The sequence below is a fragment of the Lycorma delicatula genome, chromosome 8 (genome assembly GCF_047948215.1).
Source record: "Lycorma delicatula isolate Av1 chromosome 8, ASM4794821v1, whole genome shotgun sequence".
In the NCBI taxonomy this organism is placed as follows: Eukaryota; Metazoa; Arthropoda; class Insecta; order Hemiptera; family Fulgoridae; genus Lycorma; species Lycorma delicatula.
This window is the reverse complement of record NC_134462.1, coordinates 58,876,665-58,897,725: the sequence shown is the minus strand read 5'-3', so window position 1 is coordinate 58,897,725 and position 21,061 is coordinate 58,876,665.

Genomic DNA, 21,061 nt, shown 5'->3' with positions numbered 1-21,061 from the left:
TTTTCGCGGTCGAAGATTAGGCACAGTATTTTATAACGTTGTTCAGTAATAGAGGAATATTCGAAGCGATATACGTTTAGAATAAAGATGAAGTGAAACATAAATATTGAAGTATCTAATGCGTAACCAATGAGAAACAGACTGGAAATGGTGGATCTGTCATGGGTCATATCTACATTGAAGGGGAGTCGACATTATGATTGCTTTTTGATAAAAACTTCACTTCCATCAAACCCTGTCTATGAAAAATAGCACCCACCATTTTAAAAGAGAAAATTTTATGGTAAATCGTTACATATTTATCATTCTGCTAAATATCAAGGAACCTTACAAAGAAAATATTTCTTAAAAAATTATGTTGAAAGCACATTAGTCAATGACTGGATCTTAAACAGATGAAATGCCAAAACTTCGAGCTAGAACAGTACTTTCTTTTGCTCAATAAATGTAATAGGCACAGAATATGACAATAATTTATAAAAGCATTAATCGATGAATAATTTTATTATGTATTTAACTGCACGTTGTTTAGTTCTTTTAGAAATTCAGATATTTTTTATTATTATTTAAAATGTTTAAAATAAGTAAGGTACCAAATTTAATAATACTTAATGTTGGTGATGAAAAATTAATTTTTTCGAATATGAAAATTTCTAAGCATGACTAGGATTTGAACCCGGAAACTTCTGTAAAAAGGCAAAAACTTTACCACTCTGTTGCGTCGGTTAACCTCAGTGGAAGAGATAAAATGATTTTTTTTTTTCGAAGTAAAGGAAATTAAGCAATTGATTTCTTTAATTGGTCATAAGATCTTTTACTTCATTATATATTTAAATTAGAGAAGGCAGACAGGTGGATCATTGCACGGGTTCACCACAAACACAGATCTGCTTCCTTGTGCAATGTGCTACTGTATGTCCAAACCTCTGATATCCAAAGCATCGCAGTGGTGTCAGGATGAACGGAGGAACGTCTAGATTGGGAAAGCCGGTCTTTACCTTTTCCGGACCCTTCGGCTTGTTAAATATCAAAACATGTGACGCAAAGGGTAAAATTTCTCCGTTGCGTCGGGAGTTCAATCTTCGACATGCTATAACTCCTTGTTCATTCATTTGCTCGATGATTTCCTCTTCGGTGCAGTTGAATATCCCTGTACACAAATACTCCTTCGAGGTATTTAGAAAGCCTCAATTTCTAACAGTTCAATATTCTTCGCCTTTATGAACTTTGATAATTGTAAATCGTCGACAATTTCAATGAACAAATGGACCGGTAAAGGATGTAAGGAATACATCCTTCCTTGCATCCTTTACCGTGATGCCTCGGACTGTCACGAAAGAACTTATTTTGCTAAACTCTACTTGATAACCAAAAATGTTGGTATCACTACATTTCCTTTCGGTAGGAACTTAGTTCGATCCGTCTTCTCAATGTCCAAGAATTCAACATTTCCTCCTCTTCGTCTGAGAAGACAGAAGCTCTCCAAGAAGCACCGGATAATTGACCCTGTCTGGGTTCCCCACTCAGCCGGCTCCCAAAGATTTAACCCGCGCCGGGTAGTCAGGAACTGCCTTACCCACAATACCGACATTCCAGGACTCACACGTAGTGATTGACTCATACTGGGCGGCGCAAGTCTTAGGCAGAGCAAGCTCACAGCAAACCGACTCTCCATCCTCAAACCGGCTCCAAAACCGACAAGATGGATGAGCACTCCCCGTCCGCATTCCGTTCAGCATCGGCAAAACTAGTTCACAGTCATGCCTCCCGTCATCACTGCAATCAGAGAAACAAGAAGCACAACCGCAATCAGCTCGGGATCGCCAATCCCGTACTCTCCAGGGAGCTTCTGATCAAGACCAGGGTCCCGTTGACAACATAAGCGAAAGTACCGAAGTACCATGTTGTTGCCCGCCCGGGATGTGTGCCTAATGTTAGTGCAAGGATATAGGGCTGGAATATTGTCCGGAGTATTATTATTATTATTCAGGAATAAATACCTTTTTTAGAGTAACTAACACATCCATTAATAATCCTGACCCCCGTAGAGGGAAGACACCCGCCATGTTTCCGATCGCCACGCCACCCCTCCGTACCAAGCCCTAATGGGCTTTATCGGAGGTCATCTTCATAAAACTTAGCGATTGACATGTTTCAGTCTCGCCTCGGCCAGGTTGCCACCGATGCGAATACCACATGTGACATTCCCATCGGTGAACTACTAACTAAGGTGAGCTCGTAGAAAACAAAATACATTTCAATTGAAGACTGAATTACCTGAACCTCAAGTGAAGAAACTGAGATCTGCCTACCCGAATAAGTAATAGTGAGTTCGACGCACAACTCAACAACAAAATCAAAATGAAGACAAAATAAAGAAACAAAAGAAGCCCAGTTGGGATCCTACGTCCCTTCTGCATTTCTTTCTTTAGCAAGGAAAATCGTAAATTCTTCCAGTATTAAACATTCGACCTGGTTTCTGTAATTCTGCTGAATATCCAAAGTCGACCCTATAATGTCGAGACGACAAATCACCTCAGTGCGCTTCCCATCTACTTTGAAAACTCATACAGCACGTGGAAGGCATCATCTATTGTCCCACACTGCAGGCACAAACTCGAATCGACCAGGCTGAAGGAACATATGGCTAGAGTAAAAATATAATATGGAAATGTTAGAATTTTTAAATTGCTGAATAACGACCAACAATATCATATCTATATGCACCAAACAATAGCCCAATGATGGAATGTTTTAGAGTATGCAATTATATTGCAACAAGACCGGTATAACGGACCTGAGTAATGGATTCCTGCCAATCAAGAAGAAAATAGTAGAAAACATAATAATGGGAGGAATTCAGAAAGGGGCTAAAAAAACTCTTTTAGTAAAGGTACAGGTCTGTTTAACAATCGTCATTTGTAATACTGCCCGCTGACAGACCTAAACAGATGTTGTTCCGTGAAAAGAGTTACTGGACCCAGGTCAGGAATTCATGGGAAACTAAAAGGGCTCGGTTGTCATTCACACGCTTAACTGGGGTCTGGTCCTGCAGGTAAAGAGGATAGGAGTATAAATACTCCGGGGAAGACAGTTGATAATCAGTTCTGCGAGATGAAGTTGGCAGGGAGAGTCGGCTGGAGAGTGCTACGATAGAGTTCTAAGCGATGAGTTATCATGTGAGTTTAAAGCAAAAGTATTCTGTGAAGAGGTCAATGAAGGAGCGAATTTCTAGTGCAGGTTCGACACAATTAAAGTGACGTCACGAATAATTCCAGTACACGCAAACAAGAAATGGTTCAGTGAATTATTGTTAGACTCTAAGGGAAAGATATAAAGTACAAATTTCATTTCTAAATCGTTATGGTAATTTTATTTGGGAAAAGCAAAATATTTGCAGTGAAATAAATTTATACTTATCTTATCTATTGTACTATTGTTTTTAATAGAAGAATAGTTGTTAAAAGTGTTAAGTTTAGCGATCATGCTAATTTGTTTGTTAGTGGAACTATTTAACTACTTCTTTAACGACTTATGAACATACGACAATAATATACATTGATATAATTAATAAATTAAATGTGATAACAAGCTTAACAATCAAAACCTTGGATCTATGAACCAAAGTAAAACAGCATGGTATAATCTTCTTGGAAACGAAATCAATTTGATCAAACCATGAAAATGTATCATTTAACAGGACGTTCACTTTGACATCAATATAACCGTGATGTCGCCTTAGGGTATAAAGGCAGATATTCGAACAATCACCTACTATCATTCCTCTAAATCCACATACTGCTATTTTGTCATTGATATCAGACAGATATCAATGTGAAAAGGGATTAGAGACAAAATAATTATATATATATATATATGTTTATATCCTAACTATTGATAAGCTATTTATTTTGTCGTGCTTCATATTTATAGGAAATATGCTTATTCTCCCAGTAAATATTTTTCTTTCATAGTCGTATACTTTTAAAAATTGAAGTATTTATTTAAAAGGTTAGAAAGAATCTTATGCAGATGATACAGAATTAGAACTTGTATGAAGATTATTGTTATCGTGTAAAATTTCAAAGAAATTTAGTTAACTGCCAACTTGTTATTGATGGGGTTTTCCTTGACAACCGAAAATAATTAGTACCCGTATCTCTAATTATAAATATAATAATATCATTAAAATTACAAATAATATAAAATTGCGTATTTATACATCTATTTTTATTTTTCTTATCGCTATTGTCACTTGGTTTATTAAGAAACAGATATACATATAGAAATTTGTCTACTTCGCTAAAGTGCAGACGGACTGATCAGACTAGCGCAGACGTAATTATGATGGCTGTCCAACGATCTGAAGAAGATAGAGGCGGACCGGACAAGACCAGCATCTTATTAAATAGAATTCCTATTATTTCAATTCGCTTCAGGTTTGGATCCGGTGAAAACATCTAATTCTTCCGATGAACGGCATAACTTTCAAAGTAGAAATTCTAATCTCAAAAGAAAACGAAGATCTTGGATTCGTTATTTGTGGAAAGATTTATCATTGATGTATACATCAAACTATGCATACAATTGAAAAATTATCCCGAATGATTTTTAAAGTATTACAAGATGGATATAAAAACATTTAACTGCATTCTCCATCTGTTGAAAGTAGTTTAAGATAATCATTAACTTCAGAAAATGTATTAACCTACATAAAAACTTACAATACCTTCAAGATAATACTTAAAAATAAAAACATTACAGATTTTACATTGAACATGACGAGCAATCTGAAGGTGAAGGAAACTCGTTTACATCTAACTGGTCTGACCGGTTAAACTAAAACAATTATCAGTGGAGGCTCGCGTATAGGCACTGTGGAACTGCAGCACCCCTATTTCCACTTGATATTATCGATAACATTTAACATAATGAGTACTTTTTCTTTAATTCTTTCTTTATACTTTTACAGTATATAATCCTTAAACATAATGTCAGTAGCTATTCCCCAGTTTATGAAAAAGATACAAAAATCTTTGTATGGAAATGTGCGCTTCACAGTTCCAGCGGCGTAGTGTTTGGCTGTTGTGCGCATGCGCACATAGGAAGCTGCAGGCAAGGCCTGCGAGGGAGAGAGAGAGAGCACTGTCACTCCCGCAGTGCCGACCCTGGCGTGCTGGTGGAAGGTAGTTTTTCTTTTACTCCGCGTGTGTATAAAATGTTCCTTGTTCGTTCCTTTTTCTAGTTTAGTCGGTGGAAGGAATATGAAAGTGGTTTAGTTGTTTTCTCAGTAGTGATCAGAAGGTGGCGAAAAGCAAGGGTTCTTTGATCGCCAGATCTGTCCAAAACACGCTCGAAGGGCGAAAGAGAAGGTAATCGGTAAAAACTAATTATTTTTTTGTTTCTTTGTACATAAAAATTTTAATTAAGCACCATTGGACTACAGTGTTTTTAAGCGGACAATTTATTAAATAAAACTATTACTTTAAAATAAACTTTTAAATAAAACTATGACTTTATTTAATAAAACTAAAAAATATTATCTGTATGACATTTCATTTATTCGGTTAAACCGAATACGGCTTTTAAGCACAGTGTCTTTTATGCGCAGTATGCTTAAAAACCGTGTACCATATTCTTGAATTCGATAAAGTATAGAATTAGATTATTATCCTGCTTCCAGCTATTCTACTTGATTCTTTTTTTTTACCGAAAACTTTAACCATAGCCTTGAAAAGGTCCAGAAAAATGTTTTCTGGAAAAGCACCCCCCCCCCCTCTAATTTTAGCTACGAGCCTCCACTGACAATTGTGATAGTACAGCATGAATTGGTTTTACACAGCTCTTGCTGAGGTAAGTTTGTGCTGGTCTTTCCGCTTGCAATGGAACCATATTCTAACCCAAATTGAATTAGAACATTTTGTATACAACACTTGGGAATTTAAGTGAAATAAATGTTGTATTTGAAAATTTTTTATAAGACTTGAAAGCACGGTTACCAGTCGTTTACTTTGGGATAAATGGCAGACAATGACTCATCGTTCCTCAAAGTAGCAACTTCGTAATCGTTGTTAGTAGAAATTTAATTTCCTTTGTGAAATAATTTCAATAATAATTAATTTATAAATCATGCTATTAAAAATAAATTTAAAAAAATAATTATAAATAATAATAATAAATAATTAAAAATAATAAAATAAATATTTTAAAAATAAATTTATAAATCATGCTGTTTTGAAGATTTTTCTTTTCCTAAAATATTTAATGATACAAATTCTCGATATATTGTTTTATATATTATTGATAATTGTCTTTTAAAATTTTATCTATAATTATCGGAACAGGCGACACAAAATAAGGCTAAAAGAAATGATAAGAGCATTACTCGTATATTATATTGTACAGCAGCCGAATATGCAAAACACGGACTTTGCGCTACAGTTGGCTATGCTGTTGCGTTGCTATAGTTACATCTGAAAATTTTGATCGGCTAATAGTTAAAATTTACTGTTTACTAACTATTAAAGTTCGTTCTAAAATAATATCAACTATAGTGTAATCAACTTATGGCAGATGCGGGAATGAATTTTTTAACATGCCACGGTGATGTGGAACCAGGAATATAACAGTTTAACTGGTAATGTTGAATTGGTAGTAATCATACTAGACAGACTTCTATGACCGTATTGACGAAACTTTTGTTAAAATGTTACCGGAATTTATGAACCTATTATAACTTATTGTTTAATTTTTAAAGATAAATAGAATTAAATAAATGTTATTTCTTCAGAAAAAATAAATTAATATCAATTTTTATAAAACTTTAGTAATTTTTAAAAATATATTAAATAATTTCGTTTTTTATTTTATATTATTCAATTTTAATTGTGATGATAGATTTTTAAGGAAAAATAATCCAGAATAATATGTATGTAATACCAGATTATTAAAAAGATAACCCAAAAAACGTTTCAAGAAGTTTTTATTTTTGATTCAAAATATTTTTAAACATTCGCAATGTATAAAAGATGAGGCTTATAAACTTAAGTGCTTGTAATTTTAAATAGTCTACTATTATTATACGTGGTTATACAACCTACATAAATATAAAAATTCAGTAAATATAAAATTCTATCAGAAGAGGAAAGCTAATGAGGTATCTTCAGATTTCTTCCACTCTGTACAATCATTTCATCCCTTTCTAAATTGCCTCTTTCTCTTCATTCTCTCTTCATAATATATCCGACCCATTCCTACTTTAGATTTATCTCTTGAGTACGGTTTTGGCTGACCCGCCCATCCATGAGCAACCCCCACTCTTCGCTATCAGTTTCTGCTCATCTCTAAAGCTGACTCTCCAAAGTATCAGACAAAACCAAATTAAAGCAGCAAATATTTACCGCAAGCATTTCGTGGGTTGTTTCGCCCTCCCTCAACCACGCTCCTTCATTTATCCTTTCTTCTTCACTCTTATTTCTTCCCTCTTACTCACCATCTCCGCTTTATCTTCTTTATCCGTCTTACTTAAAGGATCTTGGATATTAAGCTGATTAACTGTTAGCATTTCTAATATAAAAAAATAGATAATTTTCTTTACGATAGCTTATGTAAATCGATTATGAATTTTAAGTTATTTTTTAATAACTAAATTTAATCCTTTTGTTCCTTTTTACGATTTCATCGGAATCTTTATGACGATATTCAAATTTTTATCTGTCTTTTTATCCGTTTAACAGAAATTGTAGTTGAATCACGAAACGTTGAAATTTTTTATTTACTTCGGATGCCGGAAAACGTTTCCATTATAATTGTTTTAATTTTGAAATATTCAAGTATAATTTTCACAATAATTTGTAAAATTATTAAAAATTACTTGTCATTAAAATAACTTGGCAAAGAGAAAAGAAAAAAAATTTATAATCATTAAAAAAAGTTGAAATGATTATAAAAATTACACACAAGAATTACAAAAATAAGTTAAGTAAATAAATAAGTTTGACACACTACAATAAACAATAAAAAAATTACATCACTAAAACTTATAAGTAAAGAAATTATTTCAAATTATATCACTAGAAAAAATAGTTACCGATTACAAAATGTTGACCTACTTGATTACTAAATGAATAATGATTTTTGATCAACAGAAAGTTAAATTAAAATAGAATTATAATAATAAAAAAAATAGACGGACCATCTTTTGCACGATTTCAATATATTTTTAATAATTAAGAAAAACTCCGTTTTAAAAAAAATTGTTCATTACTAGAAGAATAAAAATGAATAATTACTTTGAAAAGTAATTTTAAATACATCAAAAAAAGTATAACTTAATAAAAGTTTGAAAATTATTGGAAAAATTACATAGAACGCACTTGAAACAAATTTTTTTATATTAAAAACTAAACAAAATTAGAAAAAATTTTAATGTTGTTTATTTTTTTTAATACTTAACTGTACTTAATATTAATACCAGTTGTTGGAAAAAACGAAGTAAAATCACATCATAACTAAGAACATAAACTTATAAAAACTGTTTCATTCAACTTTATTCATTGATAATCTCCACATTCTCACTACTCATCAATTCATATTGGAATTTATGTCTTCAACAAGCAAATCATAGACTGATAGACGGTGTATACTGAAACAATATTAATCGTATTTTTTTTCCCCAACTAAAACAGAAATAGGCTTAGAATAAAACAAGAGATGATGTATTTCAGTAATGTCTTTTAAAATACTAATGGTCTCTTAGCACGTGTTTTATTGACAATAATATTCTGAAAATCCCTAGTAATGCTAATTTTTTTTTAATATTGAATGAAAAATGGAAAATCCTTGGAAAGTCTTAGCCAACTATTTTCCAACAAGTTTATGGCATTTTCTAGGTTGTAATTTTTTTTAGTTATCCATTTTTCAAGAATACTTGTACTTAAAAATACAGTTCTTTCATTTTATGAAATTTAAAAGAGCCTCTTTTTGATTTGATAGTTTTTACCAATCTTGTGGAGTAAAAAGTTATTGTAATTCTAGATTAATTTTCAATTACGGCAAAGATTCTACCGTTTGATAAGAATGAGTGCACATTTACAATGAAGTTATGATTTATTGTTTTAATAGATATTATGGATCTTGCAAAAGTTTTAAAATGAAAGAGGAGATTTCCAATTCCGGTTCTAGCCGATACAAGAGTCACTAAAAAAAATTCATCGTTGTTTATCCTTCTGCTGTGTAATATATTACACAAGACATGCTACTATCTCTTGGCTTCCTTTTTTTTCATTTGGCATCCTAAATATCACATGACTTTCATTACCATTTAAATTTACGGCACACAGAATTACACTCGTATATACGTATTTCTTTAGTAATAAGTCACAGATGTGGTAAATTTGAGTTACATTGACTTAAACTGCTTCACTTCATCACTGATCGTATCTAGTTATCGATTTAGAAAATTTGGGAAGTGCTCCACCAAATAGTCTGTTTTTAAAATAAAAGCATACCATTTTACTCCAGTACAGTAACAATCAATAACAAGTTCAAATCATAGAATAAGCAATTTTTATTTATACCATTATACTTCTAACCAGCTTAAATGTCAAAATATTATTTTTAATCACACATATAATAATAAATAGTTTCTCTGTTAACAGTCTTTGTCGGCAATTTTAAATCGGTTAGTTTTATTATCAATCTATCAGCCGTATTTTTCTTTCAAATATATTCCATTTTTCAAATAATTATTTTAGTAATGAATAAACGACTGTTAAACATTATTTTAAATGGTATGTTGGTTTATATAACGTTTAGTAATCCCTCGTTATTCGATCCGCGAACTTTCCATGAACGCCAAAACCGGGAATATAAAAAACTTAACTTTACGGTCCTTAAATCATGAATGACTTGGTTGTTACATACAGAAAAATATAAGTATATGCGATAAATGCTTACTAGAAATAAATGCAGATTAAACAAGTATTTTATTAATAATAAATAATTTTTATATTCGACTTAATTGTGAAAGATAGAAATTATGTTCATAAATCTAACAAAATTTTATTTTACAATAAAATACATATATATACTAATTAGTTGATACTCCGCCCACTGGACCTCCATGGCTCTAGATAGGCGCAAGTGAGGGCCGGGGCCGACCCAAGAGCCGCAGACCTCGTTTCGCTTGCCATTCCTGTCTGTCCAGGACCTCTGCAATGTTCGTTACCCTTATGATAGTGAGAATAATATTGATAAATAATTAAATTAATCAGAATTTATAGAAACCTGAAAAGAAACTAAATTGTAGAAGAACAGTAGTAACTGTGCTAACTAAATTACACAGACCTTTGACGAGGAAATCTTCACAACTTATTTTTGCTGTCATGGTGACAAAAATTAATTTAATTTTAATTATTATTTTTTTCTTTAATGAATATCATTAAATCATTAACTGATAACTCACCCCCTCCTCCACCTAGAGGGCTACGGCTTCAGTCTATGGCTTAGAACCTTCCCTGAGGTAACACGAATATATCCTGCAAAATTGAAAGGTCGGTTGGTTCTCGTGTGCAGAACATACAAACAGACAAACTTATAATAGAAAGAAACAAACTCTCGGTTATATATATATCTTTATATATATTTTTTTTTTGTCCGTGTATATGTGACTGAACTCCTCCTAAACGGCTGAACTGATTTTGATGAAATTTTGTGTGTGTGATTAAGTTGATTCGAGAATGGTGTAGATTCACAATTCGCTCCGATAGAAAATGTTTTATTAATTTATTTATTTATTTATGTGTTGTTGTTGATCTTGGGATGGTTAAGGTTCACAACTGGATTCGGTAGGCAGCGCTGCCATCGCGTTTAGAATTGCGCGCTTATTGAGAATATTAAATTATAATATATTTATTTATTGAAATAATGTTATAGTATAATTAAAAAATATACATTGCGCAAATTTTTAAGGTGCAGTATTGAAGTGAGTATTTTACATGATTTTTCATGGATTTTAATGATATATACACGTGCATTCAATAACATGCAAATATTGAACGGCTCATTGAAAATAAAAATGTAAGTTTGTAAAATAAATTATAACATTTATAAAATTAAAATATAAGTTACTTCTAATAATTATAATTTAAAGAATATTAAAGAAATTTAAATTATAATTTTTGTAGCTGATTAATTTTATAAAAAAGTTTTCTGAAATTGTTTTTAATTTACAATAATTAAAAAATTGATAAAATAGATGTTAAAATAAAGAAAGAGAAAATAAATAAAGATATAGAAAATGATAAAAATTTCTACTAAAATTTTAACTACCTTGCTCTTTTTTAGTGCTCAAATTTTTTTATTAATTGATTAATTAAGCTATCACATGATTATGAAACTTCAAAATTATTAATTAAAAAAAAAAGGAGAAGGTACTTTTTTAAAATGATCTTAAGTGAAAATTAGCAGTAATGTGAATGAAAATTTATTAATTCACTAATTATTAATTTTACGACGTACACGGTATGCACAAATAGTCCATAACCGTTAGTTAAATAGAACGACAAAAGATCAATTGACGGACAATGTAAATTTAAGAGACCAGGTTGCAAACACACGTACAAATGAAAGTCGAGAGCATCACAATGAACGTCTTCGAGCTAATCCATTGAGACAAAGAGAGGCACGTCAACGAGTCACCGACGCACACAGAGCACACGATCGACAGCGCGTGCAAGAACGTCGTGCATTGACACATCCATCACTTCACCGCCTTGCGTTTGAATATGAACCTAATTCGAAAAAATACTGTAATTTTATCCAGTTCAAACCTTCGTCTTCCCGGCTTCATTATCAGCTCTTCCATCGTTAACTATATCGTTATTGTACAGATGATGTAAGAATAAACTGTAAACTTAATATTGTAACCTTATCTCGTAACCTTTTTCAGGTTCCAGTGAACCCGGGACCTGGAAACAACCAAACTGTTTCATTTTTTCTGAAAAGGTTAATTATTTGTTTCTGTTTTTTTTTCCGGGTTCTTTAAACTCTTCATTGTACAGTACTAATGTTACGTTTTGTTAAAGTCTAAAATTTATGGAACGCTCTAGAAAGTGACCAGTTTAAGAAAATTTATTTACTATCTGACTACCTAAACTAAAAATCTCATTCGGCGTATTTTTTTTCACCTCCGGGACCACTGTTAGGGATTGCTTCAGAGGATGAGATGAATGATTTGTAGCGTGTATAAAAATGTCATGCCTGACCGGGATTCGAACCCGGGACCTCCGTATGAAAGACCGAGACGCTACTACTCGCGCTACGGAGGCCGGCTTATTCAACAATTTGAGATTATTAGGCGTAACTGAGACGTCGTTAGAATTTTCCTCTTCCTCAGGGGTACTCATGGGCTTCATTATCAGCTCTTCCAGTTCTTTTTCTGTGAATTTTTCATTAATTCGCGAGGTTCTTGAATGTTTGATATTTTAATTTCATTGAAATCTTCGTCTCTAATTTTATGTGCAAGTTACACAATTTCCATCACTATATCGTCAGTGCCGAGGACATTGTCTTCTAAAATACAACCTGGATACTTTCTCCAGTAAACAGTGGTCGTTGACGTTTTATTTTCATCTACCAGTCTCTCTATGTTGGGAATGCGTTCTGTGATGTCGTAATTTTTCCAGCGATGGAAGACAAAACTGTATCTTCTCAAATGCCCGTAATAATATGCTAAAGTACGTCATAGATATTAAAGCTTTGAAAACAGGCTGTAACACGGCTACAATGTTTATCTTCAGAAATAACACTTTTATTCTAGGATTTAAAATTTTATCTGTTTTGAATTTCTAGGAACATTATTTATTACGAGTAGCTCTTTAAAAGGCAGTGACCCTAATTTCAAATAAACTTTCGTCTTTTTTGTTACGTCGAACTAAATTTGTTATGGTACAATACAACGTAAAATATAAATTCTACACAACATTTTTAAATTGTATTTTTAATTTGAAAAAATACTGTAATCTTATTCAATTAAAATTCATTACAAGCTCGTAATATAATGTGCTAGCTAATAATTTTCTGCCAAGTTTATATCGCCCGTAAAGATTAAATATTTCATCATATTTTTATTTAGAAATATCATTGTACCTCCGAGTTTTTAATTTTTTCCAATATGTCATCAATTTTTTTTTAGCTAATGAAATTAAATTATCAGATTTTAATCACGTATAAAAAAAAAATTGTTAACTTGAAAGATTGTCGATTATTGGAAAACTGTTGGTCTAAAACGATAAAACTTAAAACTAGAGCATCGAGAAAATATTAATTATTATGCAAGTAAATTGGTCATAATTATAGGACCTTTTAGGTGCATTGCATTTTACGTGGATCAAGATTCGAATAAGTTCATATATTATTCTAATCAGAAAGCTGATTAAGAATCATTTTAAGCTGCGATTTGTTTTAACGTTGTGATGAAGTGAATTGTTAAGCTTCAAAATAATCTATTATTAACTATTTCTGATGAGAGTTCAAAAATTATCACTAAAATTTCCTTTATTAATTTATTTTAAAAATATAGTTGTTTCCTTCATTAAATATGATAAGCTAAAGAAAATATTATAAACTATTAAAAGTTTAACGCAATATTTTTTCTTCGCTTAATTAAAATAATAACAATAGTAATAACGGTTATATCGCACAAGCGAATGAGGAAGTTTATGTTTACAGTGGTAGAGTAATTCGCAAAAGATCGGCACAATTCATCAAAGTTATGTATGACTTTACTGTCTTCCTCCATCCACTTAATTCATATTCTAACAATTCTCTCATCTTTACCGTTCCACAACCCATGTGGAGAGCAAATTATACTCGTACGAGATCTTTGCTGTAAACCATGATGGAATCGGCCGAGTTCCTCTCCACATGTTTCTTCTACCACCCTTCCATTTAACTAACAAACAACATTTAAGCGCCAGTCAACCGATTCCACTCTATAAGAGATTTCTTTCTTCCTACTTATTTCCTCTTATTACTTCACGCTTTATCCTTCAACTATATTACTTGTATAAGATTTAGACTCGTGCTCTGTTCTCATTAACAATTTATTACCTCAAAATCATTTTATATACTAATTTTGTTTTCAACATGATAATTAAATATCATTTTAAATTACTATTTAATATTAATTTTAAGTTTCCATTTTTTGAAATGTATAACAAAAGGATGCAGTCCCATTTGTCAAAAAATAACCCCTCTCATCGATTTTTATATTTTCTGACATTTTGAGGTTTCATCAATTCAAAATATTAAAATTCCCATCATAAAATTTTGAATGATGTATATGTTATCTGTTTTTCGCTTTATACGTTATAATGATAATAGTAATAATTAGTATATAATATATGATATATATTTATTTATTATAACAATAATAACTGAACTTAAAATCATGAAATTTGATTGGATAACTTTTATAGTAAATGGATCTATATTTTGTTGTTTTTTTTTCGGATGAAAGTTGGGTATATTGAAATAGTGTTAGAAAAGAAATGAACCATGAAAATTACTTTATTTACACACTCAGAAAATACACATAAATAGCTTGGAAAATAATAATAATGATAAATTTTTGAAAACATTTTCATAAAATCTCTATTTTGTATTTGATTTTTTCAAATTCTAGTTTTTAACTTGTCAAAACTAAATAAAAAGCTATGATAATAAATTTAAAAACTTGACTATTCTCAAAAATTGTTTAACAAAAATGTTACATTAAATCTACAAATAGTTGGTAATTTCAATTATCCGTAGATGCTGAGGCAGCGTCTCGGCTTTTCATCCGAAGGTCCTGGATTTGAATCCCCCGGTCAGGCATGGCATTTTCACATTTTACAAAAAATGTTCATTTCCTGTCATCCTCTGAAGCATTACATAACGGTGGTTTCAAAGGCTAAAAAAAAGATACTGGTAAATGTATCCTAATGAATTATATCTTGAAAAGATACAATAAATAAATAATAAAAAATAAATAATATTAATTGGATTAATTGGCAAATAACCTATACATTTTTTGTTATAAAAATACTGGTTGTGTAATGTGTAGTAAGTTCTGTTTATTAATCCTGACCTCGTAGGGGAAGACACCCACAATTGACAGTTACCACGCAACCACCTCCCCACGCAAACCCCTCCGGTACCTAACCCGTATGGGCTTTACCGGAGGTTATCTTCAAAGTCTCGGCAAAAGGCATCTCTCCGCCTTGTTGTTGCCTCAGTCAGGATGCAATCTATGCGAATGCCACATGTGACATTCCCATCGGTGTACTACTATCTCTAAAAGACAACAAAACACATCTGATGTTAGTATCAAACAAGATTGAGTAATCAAAATAAGAAAAGAAACTGAAGTCTTTTACCTACCCGAAGGTAAAAGAAGTGAGTTTAACAAGCATTTACAATAACACAAATCAACAAAAACTTAGCATCTACAAAACAAACAAAAGAAGAACGCAGGAAATCCCATGCGGCAACCACCCTAGATCCCTTCGACAATTATTTCTTTTGCCAAATATTGTTTAAATATTTAATTATTATCCATTCGGCCTGGTTTCACCAACTGACACGGTGATCCAACGCCGACCCGATAATATTGAACCGACAGATAGTCTCCGTGCGCATAAACTCATACTTTCAACAAACCTACAACACATGATGTGCATCGTCCAACTGTCCACATTGTGGACACGTTCCAAAACCTCCGCAGCCTGTCTAGGAAAGCGCCAAGACCAGAAAGATATTGCATCACGTACTTATACTTTAGGCGCCCTGCAAACTAACAAAATCAGGAAAGAGATGTGTAACGTTCGCAATCTGCCTCATCCCATCTGGCCTGCCACAAAACTTTATTATGTTGTTCAATTTCCCGAACTTTGTCAGACATTAATTCATCTATATTCTTGACGACATAACGCTGTTGCCGCTCTGACGCAGTCAAGTTTATCGGTTTCACGCCCACACTCACTAAGATCGCCTCCCGTGAAATCGTACGGTAGCCACCCATTACCGTTAGACGCCCTCAACAATGTGTCCTGATATCTTTTAAACTTTAGCCTATCCGCCCAAACAGGCGCCACATATAGCATAATTGCCTCGCAAATGCTTTTATGCAGGATACTCATGGTATTAAAAATTAAGACCCCAAACAGGATTGATCACATGCCGAATACCAAAGAAGGCAATACAGACTTTCTCCGTGATGTGTTGAAGGTGCTTCCTGAATTGCATTTTTTAATCGAGAAACAAACATCCCGAGGTACTTTTCAGCCTGAACATATTTTATGCGCTGGCCTGCCATTGAAACACGAACCTGCCACCTCACTGCCAAGTAGCCTTTGAGGAGAATCATAGTGGTCTTCTCAGCTGAAAGTCATTTTATGTTGATGAGCCTCACTTGATGAGCTGAAGTATTATACAAGTCTGAGAGCCTAGGAACTCGCCTCCCTCCGCGAGCATGCTTTGACCAGCAGGAGCTGCATCATCAGCAAAAGCCATAAAGCGACACCCGCTGGGCAAACTTAGCCGCAGAAGATAATCAAACCCCACCACCTACAACAAAGGACTCAACACGCTACCCTGGGGACACCCCTTGGACAGCGTTTTGCCTACCTCACGGTTTCCCTCGCGAAGGAGCATATCCCGATGACTGAAATAACTTTGCATTACCTGCAATTCACTGACAGTGCATTCTGTTTTTTGTAATTGATAAATGGCCGAGGGCCACCACAAATTTTTAAACGCCCCTGAAATGTCTAGGAAAATTCCCAGGACATATCCCATCTCACTAGTTGTCACCACACTCATCACACGGAGTATGGCATTCTCACTGTCTTTTCCAGAACGAAATCCATACTGGTTTACCATCAAAATAAGCCTCGCGAGATTAACCTCTCATTTATATGAAGGTACAGAACCTTTTCAAAGTCCTTACCAATAACCGATAGTAACGTCAAGGGCCTATACGACGAACTAGCAGTGATATCCTTTATGCGGTTTCCCTAACTTCGTCGTCATCAGGCAGTAAATCGTCAAGTAATTTTTGCAAGTAAAATTTTGTCCAGTCGTATATAAACAAGTTATAATTACCCTAATCTACAACCTCATGTACTTCCCTAATCTCTACTAATGTTTTAGAAAAAAACTCCTTGTTGACTGGAATATGTCTTAAGACAGGAAGAATTGGAAGTGATCGTCAACTGGGATTTAAATTTGTACTTAAAACAATAAAAATAAAACAACGAATATATAGTTATTGGTATTAAACATATTCCATCCAGCATGTCTTGCTGATTAGATTTTATATGTGCATTATATATTCAAATACGTATTTACTATGTGCCTACAGATTAATTCCCACATTTTTAACATTTAATTTATGAAAATGACCGAAATTTTGAATATTTGCCTGTATTGAATATTCTGTAGCCGCATATATCCTACAATTGCCATATTTAAACGCGGTCTTCTCAGATCGTCAACTTATAGACAGAACAAAAGAGTACAGCACGGTCATCTTATAACCACTGTATAAGTGGCTATGATCTATCATCAAGATCTTTTTATCTTCCCTAATAATAGAATTTCCCGTGAAATGATTATAAAAAATGCCATGGCTATCCGTTTTTTTTTTTGTTTTTTTTTTTGTTTTTTTTTTTTATAGATGTACATTAAGTGAGCTTAAAGTTTGCCGCTCGCCAACTGCTGTGTCTAGAGTACTAGCCATTGTATTGCACTAGTCTGTTGTGTTTGTATTTCATATACAAATATGTGTGTTATAGTAATCGGATAATATTTGATTAGATAGTACAACAAACCACGCCCGCCCGATCCGCCAAAGCCAGCCGAAATTTCGGATGACAAAGAAAATGGCAAACCTTCACCTCACTTAGTTTATGAAAAGAGTTATTTTAACATACCTCAAAATATAATTCCCCGTACAGAATTTTATATTCTATGATATTTACCATTACATCAGTAAACAGTTAAAAGTGAATTTATATACTTGCATTTATATAATTTTCAATCTTTTGAAGTTACTGAATTTAAAATTTCTTACACAGAGATCTTTCTAAAAAAATATTTGTATATCAAAATGTGTGTTGACTTTTAGTTTGTTTTATATCTCTGTAAAGGTTAAATCTAAATTTGCAATTTTTTTTTTCTGATAAGATGTTTGGAATTATTAAGGTGTTATATCTCTAAAGAGATATAAATTTATAAAATTCATTTATGATCGTAGAAAAAAAAAAATATTTACTTTTTATTTTCAAATTTACATTTTAATGTATTTTAGTATCGTTTTATACTGATAAATTTAATATCTTAAATGATATTAACTTATAATTAAACAAATCCTCTTTAATGAATTAGAATAAGATGAAATAATAAATTAATTAAAAATATTTCGTATAATAAAATGCGATTATAAGATATATATCCTTTATATTAAAATAAGTAGCATTTTAATTTACGTTTTAATAAAAATTTAATTAAATGAACTCATTTTAATCTCAGTTTGCAGTTAAATAAAAAGCTTTCGGTTATGTTTTGTGTTTTTTTTTCTTTTAGAAAAAAAGAGTAATCTTACATCTTCCTTTAGCACCAGTTGTTTTTAAGTATTATTTAACTTGCTGAGTAAATCCGTATGCTGATAGTTACTTTTTATAACTAACATTTGCCCTCATTTTACTGAAATTAAGTTTTTTCATTTCTTTTCCTTTTGAGGTAATACTTTAAAATTATTATCGTTAATTTTATATATTTTATGACAGACTTTTTTTGGTATTTTTTTAAAAATATTATGAACTTTTCATATTTTACCTTTCTAGTTGTTTAAATTGTTTAGTATTAAATTCATATGAATAAAGAAACAATTCGGTTTAATATTTCGATTAATTTACATTTTAGCAGAATTTAAGCGAAACAAAGGTTTTATTGTTTCCTTAACTGTAAAGTGCAACTGGTTAGTTCTCATCTTTGTAAGATAAGGATACCGCTAAAGATAAACCTGGATTTAGAACCACGTACTACTTCATTAATAATAAAGTTATTAAAAATTGGTTAAGCCCACCAATTTTTATAATATAATATATCATTAAATTTGTTTTTACAATACTCTTGAAAATGCTGGTTGATAGCTGCGAGTAAATGATAAAACATTTTAAATCAATTTAAACTAATTATTATGTTATCCTTAAAATATTTCCCGTAAAAAGGGATATTTTCACACATATTTAAATATCATCAATCTTATATCTTTCTAATACAAAAGGATTAAATGTTTTGTTTTTCGTTTCGAAGACACTTAGAGAAATATTAATTAAGCTTTCATCCCCAGACATTAATAATTTTATTGTAGTTAAACCGTATTTAATTATTTTTATTTATTACGATAATTATTTTCCTATGATTTTCAGAATAACACGTTTTAATTTTTAATTTTTTTTTAATTTGACAATATTTTTCAGGTATTATTTTTATTTTGTTTTCAGAGATCCCCTGGTTTGAACCCGATCAAGCATAGCATTTTTCATAAGTTAGGAAATTCATTACCATTCATCAGAGTAACTATTATCTGACGTCAGGCTGTAGGATAGGAAAAAGCAATAATAAAGCAACCAACTATTATATAAAAATAATACAAACGCTTAATATTTATTCGGAATTCCTAGGCTTTATGAAGTAGAAAAAGTAATAAAGAAGTTTAATATATAATCGTACTACATTTCCCATGTCGTAATAGATTATTCCAAGGTTTAATTGTTGTTTTAACCCATAGAATTCTTAGTTTTAATTTGTTTAGGTATCCGCGGGGAGGGAAGTATTTGCGAGAGTCTTTTTTCAACGGCTGTAGTTTTTGAAGTTAAAGAATTGCAACGCGAAGAATGATAGATACCATGATCGTTAGGAAATTCCTCGGCCTGACGCAGAAATTTTAAGTATGATATTTGTTAAGTATGATAATTTAGACGTCTTTAAAATATTATTCATATATTTAATTTTCAAAGCAACAATAAACTTATGAAAATTTAGAAACAATCTGTGATAAACTAAAATTTTATGGGTAATAAAAAATAAAATCCCGTTTACTATCTATAAAACATCGAAAATAATGTCGTTTAAATCTCCCAATGTTTGCAAACAGCTTAATATTTAACCGTTTATGATAATTATTGCACTTACAGTATTACTTAAATTCATAACTATTGTCAATTTATTTCATTATCAAATAAAACAGTTAAAAACAAAGTTGCTGAGTAGAAATTCAATCCTGTAATGAAATATTCTACCTTAAGATAACATAAAACGTAATTTAAAACATCTAAAATTACATTATTTTGAGCTCTATAAACAACAAGAATTTATTAATTATTACTATTATTAATTTTTATAATGAATTCACTCCTACTACTGTGATTAAAGTTGATAAATATTTTCTACCGTGTAACGATTCATGCAGAAATGTTTTTAAGTTTCAACTAAGGAACTAGATTAGAAAAGAGAAATAGATGTTAAATTTTATCTTCATTGGTAAGGGTTTATTACTACCTAACCCTGTTATAAGGTTTAAAAACTGTTTTCCACTTAATAAATTCTTAAGTAGAAAAAATTGTTTTCAGAAAATATTTCAAGATGAAAGATTGGGCCGGTAAAAGTTTATATAAACACCTTTTTTATCATTAGTAATATTCCCTCACCTAATCTATTGATAAGGAGGAGGGCGGATGAGCCCCTCCTTTACTGCCGCGACCCGGATACCCAGAACACGTAGTGTTCTGGTGCCCGCAGTGGGTTAATTACCGCCTAGCTTGCTCGGCGATTACCGGACCGCTCAGCGTGGAGAACCTCATCGCCACCATGTTGTGGAACCCTAAGAGTTTTGACACCATCGCAGGGTTCGTGGCGAGAGTTCTTCAAGAGAAGGATCGGGGCGGCTGGGAGATGAGGGACAGCCCTCTGCGGAGCTGCCGTTCGCACATGCTTGCACGAGTGGGCGGTAGCG